Here is a 10,261-nt window from a genome sequence, read left to right as displayed (position 1 = left end):
CTTTTGAATGGTAGGCTGCGTGAGAGGAACCCCGCGCCCGGAGACGCGCGCCAAGGCCCGGCGTCTCGGAGTTCGGAGATTCCACTGGCCCCGCCCCGACGGAGCGCGGCCCCACCCTTCGCTCTGGTACCGCCCCCTAGGAGGCGGGGCTCTGGAGAGCAGAGACCCCGCCCCACGAGTCGGCTGTGGACTAAACTATAGTCCTTGACCTCTTTTGGTCCAGCTGCTGCCCTGCACTAGCCCTCCCCACCCCCCCACCCCACCCCCAGAATAGCTCAGACACACTTTCGGCTCGGGCCTAGACTCCTCCCAGCAGCCTTCAATTCTATTTCTACTGCTCTCACACACTAATACTGTGCACGGAGCTGGCCAAGGTTGAGAGAGAAATTCAGCCTTGTCCTTTTATCAGGGTGTGGAAAATATTTCCTAACAACCAGATCCTTTGTCCTAGAGAACTTAACTCATTATTTAGAAACTGAAAAAAGGGGGGGGGGGGGGGTGGTTGGCTTTATCCTCTGAAAAAGAAGAGGAGATCTTTCTGGTAAATTTAGTGATGCTATGGAATATTCTGGAAATAGAAAAGCAGTCTGAAGCAAAATGAAATACAGTTTAATTCTCTTCTGAGCTCATAAGTTATCAGGAGCTGACAGGCAGCAAAACACCAAAAGGAGATCATCATGGAGTCTACCTCAAACACCATACCCATTCCTGAGAACTGGGTGTTCTGTCCAAGAAACATGTACAGCTCGTTTCTATAAAATATTAGCTTATAAGTAGAAGCCAATTTACTTTTAGGCTACTTACTCTTGTAATGATCACCTGCAGGAATCAACAGGGAGGGGTGGGGGTCGGGAAAGGTCAGCCTCAGCTTCGTGAGCGGATGCTCTGTGTGCCTGTGTGTGTGTGTGTGTGTGTGTGTGTGTGTGTGTGCGCGCGCGCGCGAGCATGTGCTAAATACATGGGGTGGGGCAGCAAAGGATGAAGTCTGATCTCCAAATTGGTAGCTTTGGGCAAGTAGTTTGACTTGAGGGAGAGGTTGGTTGTTGGCTTTTGTTTTTTGAGGTAAGGTAGCCCACGCTGAACTACAGCAGTCCTCCTGTCTCTCTTACCTGATGGCATTAGAGACAAGCGCCACCACACCTAGCGTGTTGCTGGACTTGTAAACCAGTTTTCTTTCTTTCCTTTTTAAATCTTATTTTTATGAGTATTCGCGAACGCATGGATACGGGTGCTGGAAACTGCATCAGGATCTTCTGCAAGAGCAATAAATGCTCCCAACGGATGAACCATTTCACTAGCACTGTTCAGTCAGTTGTTTGTAAGAAGGCAAGAGTCCCTCCTCCATCCCTTGCATCAAAGAGTAAAGACTATTTTATTACTCGAACAGAGGTAAGCTATGTGATGAAAAGAGATATAAGTAGGTAAGCCCAAGAGCAGCTCTCCCATTAATGAGATATGTATATACTCCGGCTGCCCAGCACCTAGTTGCTTTCAGATGGTCACTGGTGAACATGGGCACATTCCGGCTTGTGACGACTCAGAGGGCACCTTTCCCTCTCCACACTCCTCCTCTTCCTCCCCCAACAGCTGCATGACCTATTATTTTCTCTTTCTAATTCCAATAAATTATCAAGTTCCCCCCTTGTTTTTAAAATTCTTTCATCTGTGACATCAAGAACATGTTTTCAAAGGGGAACTCTGTCCTACCATGGCAAGGCCATGCTGCCTTCCTGGCCTCTGATCTTCAAGTCCTCTTCCCGGCAGCAGGCTGGCTCTTTTTTGGAGGTTGTTTGTGCCATAATCTAAGGGCCACGCTATTCTAAGAAACACAAAACAGCCCTTTATTACTAATCTGAATTAACCATTGTGCTAGTGTGGGCATGAAGGCTGTTTCTACCTCCTTCTCAGTTCCCACTATTTCAGAAAAAATGGTCTCCAAAATACAGTCCAGATTTTATGTTTGTTTTCTATGTAGATGTATTCCTATGTATTTATGGAGGCAGCAAAAATAAAATGAAATAAAAATTAACAAGTTAATGAACTTGAAGTCTGAGAGCTAGGCCAGTAGAGTATAAAGAAGCCTGGGAGAGCAGACACCCGAATAAAATTCATCAGCCAGAGCCAACAAGCTGAGCTAACTTAGGCCGGCTTCCTCCAGCTAGACTCCACACCCCACGGTTTCCAGGAACTCCAAAAATAGTACCATCAGATGAATACAAATCAGCCACAAGTCAAGCCTGTGGGGAAACCTTAACATAACTGAAAGCTAAAGAATCACCTCTGGAAGGTGCGGAGCCCTGAGTAGGCAGGATCTACAGTGTCCCCTCCAGTCGCTGCCTCTTGGTGTTCCAGTGACTATGCAGTCACAATCTGTGTCCTTTGTTTCCTTCACCCACAGAAGCTGGAGAACGTAAATCCTGGCTTTCCTCGTTCCCCTTGCGGCTCACAGGGTCACAAGTTCCAGATCCAACCAGAATACACAAGAAAGAAGAGAGACAGTGGGAGTTTTATAAGAAAGATTTCTATTTTCCTAGTAAGGAAAACTGGAACTTGGTTTTTCTCACCATCTCTTTCTGCTTTGACCTTGATGCAGTGCAGGAAGGTCGATGGTAACTCTGTGTTTGTGAGGGAAAGGCTAAGAATACCACCAATATAGCAGCCCAAATGGTGCTGAGCAACTGAACCAAAGCGAGCAGCTGCTTATTTCTGGATTGTGTGCAGCAACAAAACCTCAGAGTTGCGTATCCTCTCTGAAGCTGGGTTGTCTGCAGCTTGTAGCTGAATACTGGACAGAGACAGTTTCAAGAACAACAAATTTATTTTGTTTTACTGGTCCTTGCCTAACTTCACTTGGGTGACACTCCAGAGGAAAACATGCCTGCTCTTTATGTGTTGGTTGTGAGAGCTTTTATTAATAGTTTCCAAAGACTGAAAATGATACATGTAATTTCCCAAACAGTAACCAAAATTTCTGTTACTAGAAGGAAGGGACCAGAGACCATGTGACATGGAGCCAACCCTCCCACAGGAGTAGGTCCCCTCAGCATAACTGATGATGTCCAGACCTATCCTGTTCACAGCCTCCTAAACCACAGCTACCCCTTCTCACCAGTAACTGTCTCACCCAAGTCGCTTTGGCTGCAACAGATAGAAACTTGGTCAAATAACTTAAAAACTCAGAATGCCGGAGGGGGGATTAGTAAGGGAGGGCTTACTGAACCCCAAGGCAGAACTGCTTAAACCCCAATAGCCTAGCCAGGGAAATGGGTACCATCTGTGACCTATATCTGTAATCTGCAAATGTTTGATGGGTTTGGGTACAGTTTTCTATTTATATTGAAAACTGAGAAGAATTACAAGGGCTACTATACTGATGGTGCTTACAGTAAGGTTGGGCACGAAAGAAGCTCTTGGGTAGTAGCTGAGACTTGTGGCATAGGCCTGAAACTCAAGCTTTCTCCAGAGGCCAAGACTGGAAGAACAAAGTTTCAAGGTCTGCCTAAGCAGTATGACAAAAACCTATCTCAATATAAAAAGGTCTGGGGTTGTAGCTGACTGTAGATGGCTTGGCTTGAGGGCACAAGGCCCTAGGTTCAAACCTCAGACTCTGGGAGTAGAGGAGACATCACACAGCCACTCTACTCCCTGTTGAAAGATCGTTCATTAATCACCAGATTTTATTGGGTTTATAGTAGTAGAGCTTACAAATTACAACTCAAAGCTTCAGGTGTTTTGAACACCATGAGTCACTGCCGGCCACCACACCCGCACATAGGTTTCGAGACAGTCAGATTATCTGGGATTTTAGGAGTCAAGAATAGCAAGGGTGAGATCAGCAATGACTGCAGCTACCCCCAAGGACACTTATCACAGAGAGTGAATGTCCACTCTGTAAACTAGGAAGCTTGAGCTCCTGGCCATCCCCTGCAGGACATTAGCTGGCTTTCCCTTTGCCAGAGGTTCTGGACCTACCCAGTGGCTGGGGGGAAAGTAATATTCTTGTTTCTCATAGATCACTGTAGGCTCTCATCCAGAAAGCAAGGCATTCAATATTGATCATTCTTACCCCCGTGTAAAATGAGTATATATGAATAGGGAGCCTTAGCTGAGGTAAGATTATTCATCAAGGAGTTTTATTTCAATCATGTAAGAAACCTGGGAAGGAGACCTCTGGTCAGTTCCTCTTTATGTCAGTCAGTTTATAAATATGGTGCGCTTTGCTGCAAGCCTGGGGCCTCTGTAGCCCTAACAACCCCAGTCTCTGGTATGCTCGACAGCTTTTGTGGCTGCAATCAAAATGCCTGAAACAACTAAAAAGACAAAAGTTTATATTTCTATATATGGCCTTCTGGCTTCTGCAAAGCTCACACTGTTGGGGACCTTCTGAGTGATAAAACAGACACGTTTTCCTTGTTAACAAAGGCGAAAACTGGTTTCTTCAAATTACGGAAGGGTCGGCCCTATCCCATGTTTCCTTCCAAACCTACATCGAAGACTGTGCACGCAAAGGAGGGTAGAGGGCGGGAGACCACAGAGCTCAATGTGAATGTGCCATCTTACTGCCTGCAGTGGCCTTGAGCAATTCGGCCAACTTTTTCAAATCATCATTTATTTTATTATTTTATGTATATGAGTGTTTGCCTGTATGTCTGTGTACCATGTGTGTGCCTGGTACCTATAGAGATAGTGCCTATGAAGAGTGCATCCGATCCCCTAGACCTGGAGTCACAAACAGCTGTGAGCTGCCAGGTGGGTGCTGGGATTTGAACTCAGGACCTCTGGAAGAGCAGCCAGTGCTCTTAACCACTGAGCCACCTCTTTTCCCCTGCAGTTTCGACTCTTGTGCAATGAGAGATGGTAGTGCTGATGACGACAGACCCAGAGCTGGCAAGCCCCCCCCACCTGCAGTTGCTCTCATCCCAATGTCAGATGGGTACTGCCTTTAGACAAAACTACCTTCTTAGCACAAATATAACTTTGTTTTAAAGGGACAAGGTTCTCTGTGTATCACTGGCTGTCTTGGAACTCACTTTGTAGACCAGGCTGGCCTCGAACTCAGGGATCTGCCTGTCTCTGTTTCCTAAGTGCTGGGATTGGCACATGCCAGCACTTCTGGTTTACAAGTGTAACTTTGTAAGATAAATTAAAAACAGACAGCTCTGCCCTTTCCCACAATGAACTCTTGCCTTTTAATGAAGTTTTGTGACTTCACAGTTCAGCTCACAGTTGTATACTGACATCTGGATCTGGAGACAGACTTGTAGAGCAGCACACTTCCTGTTTGGGACTCTTAGATGCATCTTGCCCACAAAAATACGCCCACAAAATTTTAAATATTCATTTTCTCTTTAAATTAAATCAGTCACTGTTTCTCAGAACTCATGTGGAATATCCTCCTGCTTTGCTCAGTCAGTTGCTGAGGGGAGAAATTTTTTGGGGAAACATCTGTAGCTGATAACAAAGCTTGACAGAGAAAATGGAGATAAAGATCAAAAACACCACTTCCAGTTTCTGTCTGTGCCCAGAGCTGACCCAGCTCTATACCCAGACCCCGTTGGGAGAGAGCCATTCCCCCAGACATGCTGACACATCTGAGAACACAGGTGAGACCACTACTTCTGCTCTGTGTGTCCCAAAGCCCTGAGGACACAGGAACCAAGGAGCAGTCTGGGACAGAATCCTTCTGGTTTCTGTCTGCACCCTGTGCTGACCCTGTGCCACAGCTTTTTTGACCCAAACCCTGCTGGGAGAGAACTGGTCACCCAGTAGTGCTGACACACAGGCTTACAGGAAATAATCCTATGCATTCTATGAGATCACCATGGACTAGGACTGGTCTTCAATAACAACAAAAATGGCAGAAAGCCCACATACACAAGGAAGCTGAACAATGCTCTACTCAATAATAACTTGGTCAAGAAAGAAACAAAGAAAGAAATTAAAGACTTTGTAGAATTTAATAAAAACAAAGGCACAATAATACCCAAACCTATGGGACACAATAAAAGCAGTGCTAAGAGGAAAATTCATAATTCTGAGTGCCTCCAAAAAGAAACTGGAGAGAGAATACACTAGCAGCTTGACGGCTCACCTAAAAGCTCTAGAACAAAAAAAAGCAAATGCACCCAAGAGGAGTAGATGGCAGGAAATAATCAAACTCAGGGTGAAACTAACCAAGTAGAAACAAAAATAACTATACAAACAATTAACAAAACCAGGAGTTGGTTCTTTGAGAAAATCAACAAGATAGATTAAACCCTTAGGCAGACTAACCAGAGGGCACAGAGACAGTATTCAAATTAACAAAAACAGAAATGAAAAGGGAGACAAAACAACAGAAACAGAGGAAATTTAAAAAATCATCAGGTCCTACAAAAGCCTATACTCAACAAAACTGGTAAATCTGGATAAAATGGACAATTTTCCAGACAGACACCAGGTATCAAAGTTAAATCAAGATCAGATAAACTATCTAAACAGTCCCATAACCCCTAAAAAATAGAATCAGTCATCAAAAGTATCCAAACCAAAAAATCCCAGGATCAGATGGGTGTAGTACAGAATTCTACCAGACCTTCATAGAAGACCTAATACCTAATCTCCAAACTATTCCACAAAATAGAAAACAGAAGAAACACTACCCAACTCATTCTTCTAAGCCAAAATTATACTCATACCTAAACCAAACAAAGACCCTGCAAAGAAAAAGAACTTTAGACCAATTTCCCTCATGAACATTGGTACAAAACTACTCAATAAAATTCTTGCAAACTGAATCCAAGAACACATCAAAATGATCATTCACTATGATCAAGTAGGCTTCATTCCAGGGATGCAAGGATGGTTCAACATATAGAAATCTATCAACATAATCCACTACATAAACAAACTCAATTAAAAAGATCACATGATCATCTCTCTCATTAGATGCTGAAAAAGTATTTGACAAAATTCAACTCCCTTCATGTTAAAAGTCATGGAAAGATCGGGAATTACTAAACATAGTAAAAGCAATATACAACAAACAAGTAGCCAACATCAAACTAAATGGTGAGAAATTTGAAGCAATCCCATTAGAATCAGGGACTAGACAAGGCTGCCTCTCTTTCCCTGCTTATTCAACATAGTGCTCAAAGTCGTAGCCAGAGTAATTAGATGACAAAAGGAGGTCAAAGGGATAAAATTAGAAAGGAAGAAATCAAAATATCACTATTTGCAAATGATATAATAGTATACTTAGGTGACCCCAAAAATTTCACCAGAGAATTTCTATAGCTGAGGAAAAACTTCAGCAAAGTGGCTGAATATAAAATTATCTCAAACAAATCGGTAGCCTTCCTCTACTCAAAATATAAACAGGCTGAGAAAGAAATTAGGGAAATGACACCCTTCACAATAGTCACAAATAATATAAAATACCTTGGCATGACTCTAACCAAGCAAGTGAAAGACCTGTATGACAAGAACTTTAAGTCTCTGAAGAAAGAAACTGAAGATCTCAGAAGATGGAAAGATCTCCCTGTTCATGTATTGTCAGGATTAATATAGTAAAAATGGCCATCTTGCCAAAAGCAATCTACAGGTTCAATGCAATTCCCATCAAAATTCCAACTCAGTTCTTCATAAAGTTAGAAAGAGCAATTTGCAAATTAATTTGAAATAACAAAAACAAAAAAAAAAACAGGATAGCGAAAACTATTCTCATATAAATAAAATAAAAACTTCTGGGGTACTCACCATCCCTCACTTCAAGCTGTATTACAGAGCAATAGTCATAAAAAACTGTATGGTATTGGTACAGAGATAGGAAGATAGATCAATGGAATAGAATTGAAGATCCAGAAATGAAGCCACACACCTATGATCACTTGACCTTTAACAAAGGAGCTCAAATCACCTACTGGAAGAAAGATAACATTTTCAACAAATGGTGCTGATTCAACCAGCAGTCAGTATGTGGAAGAATGCAAATTGATCCATACTTACCTCCCTGTACAAAGCTCAAGTCCAAATGAATCAAAGACCTCCACATAAAACCAGATACACTGAAACTGAAAATAGAAGAGAAAGTGGGGAAGAGCCTTGAACACATAGACACAGGGGAAATTTTCCTGAACAAAACACCAGTGGCTTATACTCTAAGATCAAGAATCAACAAATGGGAGCTCATGAAATTGCAAAGTTTCTGTAAGGCTTAAGGAAACTGTCAAAAAGACAAAATGCAGCCAACAGTTTGGGATCTTTACCAATCCCACATCTGATAGAGAGCTAACATCATATATATATATATATATATATATATATATATATATATAAAACTCAAGAAGTTAGACTCCAGAGAATCAAATTATCCTATTATAAATGGGGTACAGAGATAAACAAAGAATTCTCAGCTGAGGAATATCAAATGGCTGAGAAGCACCTAAAGAAATGTTCAACATTCTTAGTCATCAGGGAAATTCAAATCAAAACAACTCTGAGATTCTACCTCACACCAGTCAGAATGGCTAAGATCAAAATCTCAGGTAACAGCAGATGCTGGTGAGGATGTGGAGAAAGAAGAACATCCCTCCACTGCTGGTGGGGTTGTAAGCTGGTACAACCACTCTGAAAATCAGTCTGGCGATTCCTCAGAAAATTGGACACAGTACTACCTGAGGACCTACCTATACCACTCTTGGGCATTTATTTACCCAAAAGATGCCCCAACATATAACAAGAACACATGTTCCACTATGTTCATAGAAGCCTTATTTATAATAGCCAAAAGCTAGAAAGAACCCAGATGTCCTTCAACAGGAATGGATACACAAATTGTGGTATATTTACACACTGGAGTACTACTCAGGTATTAAAAATAATGACTTCATGAAATTCCTAGGCAAATGGAATGATCTAGAAAATATCATCCTGAGTGATGTAACCCAATCACAAAAACACACCCATGGTATGCATTCACTGATAAGTAGATATTAGCCCAAATTTCAGAATACCCAAGATACAGTTCACACAGTACATGAAGCTCAAGAAGGACAACCAGAGTGTGGATGCTTCAGTCCTTCTTAGAAGGGGAAACAAAAGTATTCTCAGGAGAAATATGGAGACAAAGCTTGAAGCAGGGACTGAAGGAAATGCCATCCAAATAACCCACCTGGAGATGCAGCCCATATACAGTCATCAAAGCCAAACAATATTGCTGATGCCCAAAAGTGCATGCTGACAGGAGCCTGATACAGCTGTCTCCTGAGAGGCTCTGCCAGAGCATGACAAATACAGAGGCGGATGCTCACAGTCAATCATAGAACTGAGAACGGGGTTCTTAATGGAGGAGTTAGAGGAAGAACTGAAGAAATTGAAGGGGTTCGCAACCCTATAACAACAATACCAGCCAACCAGAGCTCCCAGAGATCAAACCACTGTCAAAGAGTACACATGGATGGACCCATGGCTCCAGCTGCACATGTAGCAGAGGATGGCCTTGTTGGATATCAATGGGAGGAGAAGCCCTTGGTCCTGCCAAGGATTGATGCTACAATGTAGGGGAATGTCAGGGCGGGGAAGTGGGAGGGTGAACACTCTCATAAAAGGGATGGGATAGGGGATATGTAACATTTGAAATGTAAATAAAATATATCCAATAAAATCAGAAAAAAAAGAAAAACACTGACCCAGGAGAGGATACAGACAACCAAGCAACAGGAGGTAAAGGTGTCCAGAGCTGTTTTCTTCCTGTTGCTACACTAAGCACCTTGTAGGGGCTGCTTGTTACATTTCTGTGTCACTCACCAATTCCTCTACTGGCTGACATTGTACTTTCAGGAAGCATCAGTATTGCATACCTGTCTAAATTAATACATCACACATAAGATTTGGCTAACATTAAATAATCAAGAGTTTTCATGGCTCAGTAGCTAAAGGCACTGACTGCTCACCACCATCCAAAACTGTGGTCCCACAGGATGTTTTCTCTGCTATGTAGACATACCTGTGCAGACAAAACACCCATATTCACAAAATAAATCTTTTCTTAAAAAGGCAGAAGGTGGAGGCTGGAGAGGTGGATCCATGATTAAGAGAACTAGTTGCTTTCGCAAAGGACCTCCATTCAATTCCCAGCATCTTACGGCAGCTCACAACTGTTCGTGACTCCAGTTCCGGGGGATCGAAAACCCTCACACAAGCATACATGTAGGCAAAACACCAATGCACATAAAATAAAAATAAACCATTAAAAGTTTTCTTGTTTATTTTTTAAAAAGTT

The sequence above is a fragment of the Micromys minutus genome (assembly GCF_963924665.1).
Source record: "Micromys minutus genome assembly, chromosome: 17".
Lineage (NCBI taxonomy): Eukaryota > Metazoa > Chordata > Mammalia > Rodentia > Muridae > Micromys > Micromys minutus.
The sequence above is the reverse complement of the archived record's forward strand: the minus strand, read 5'-3'. Positions refer to the sequence as shown.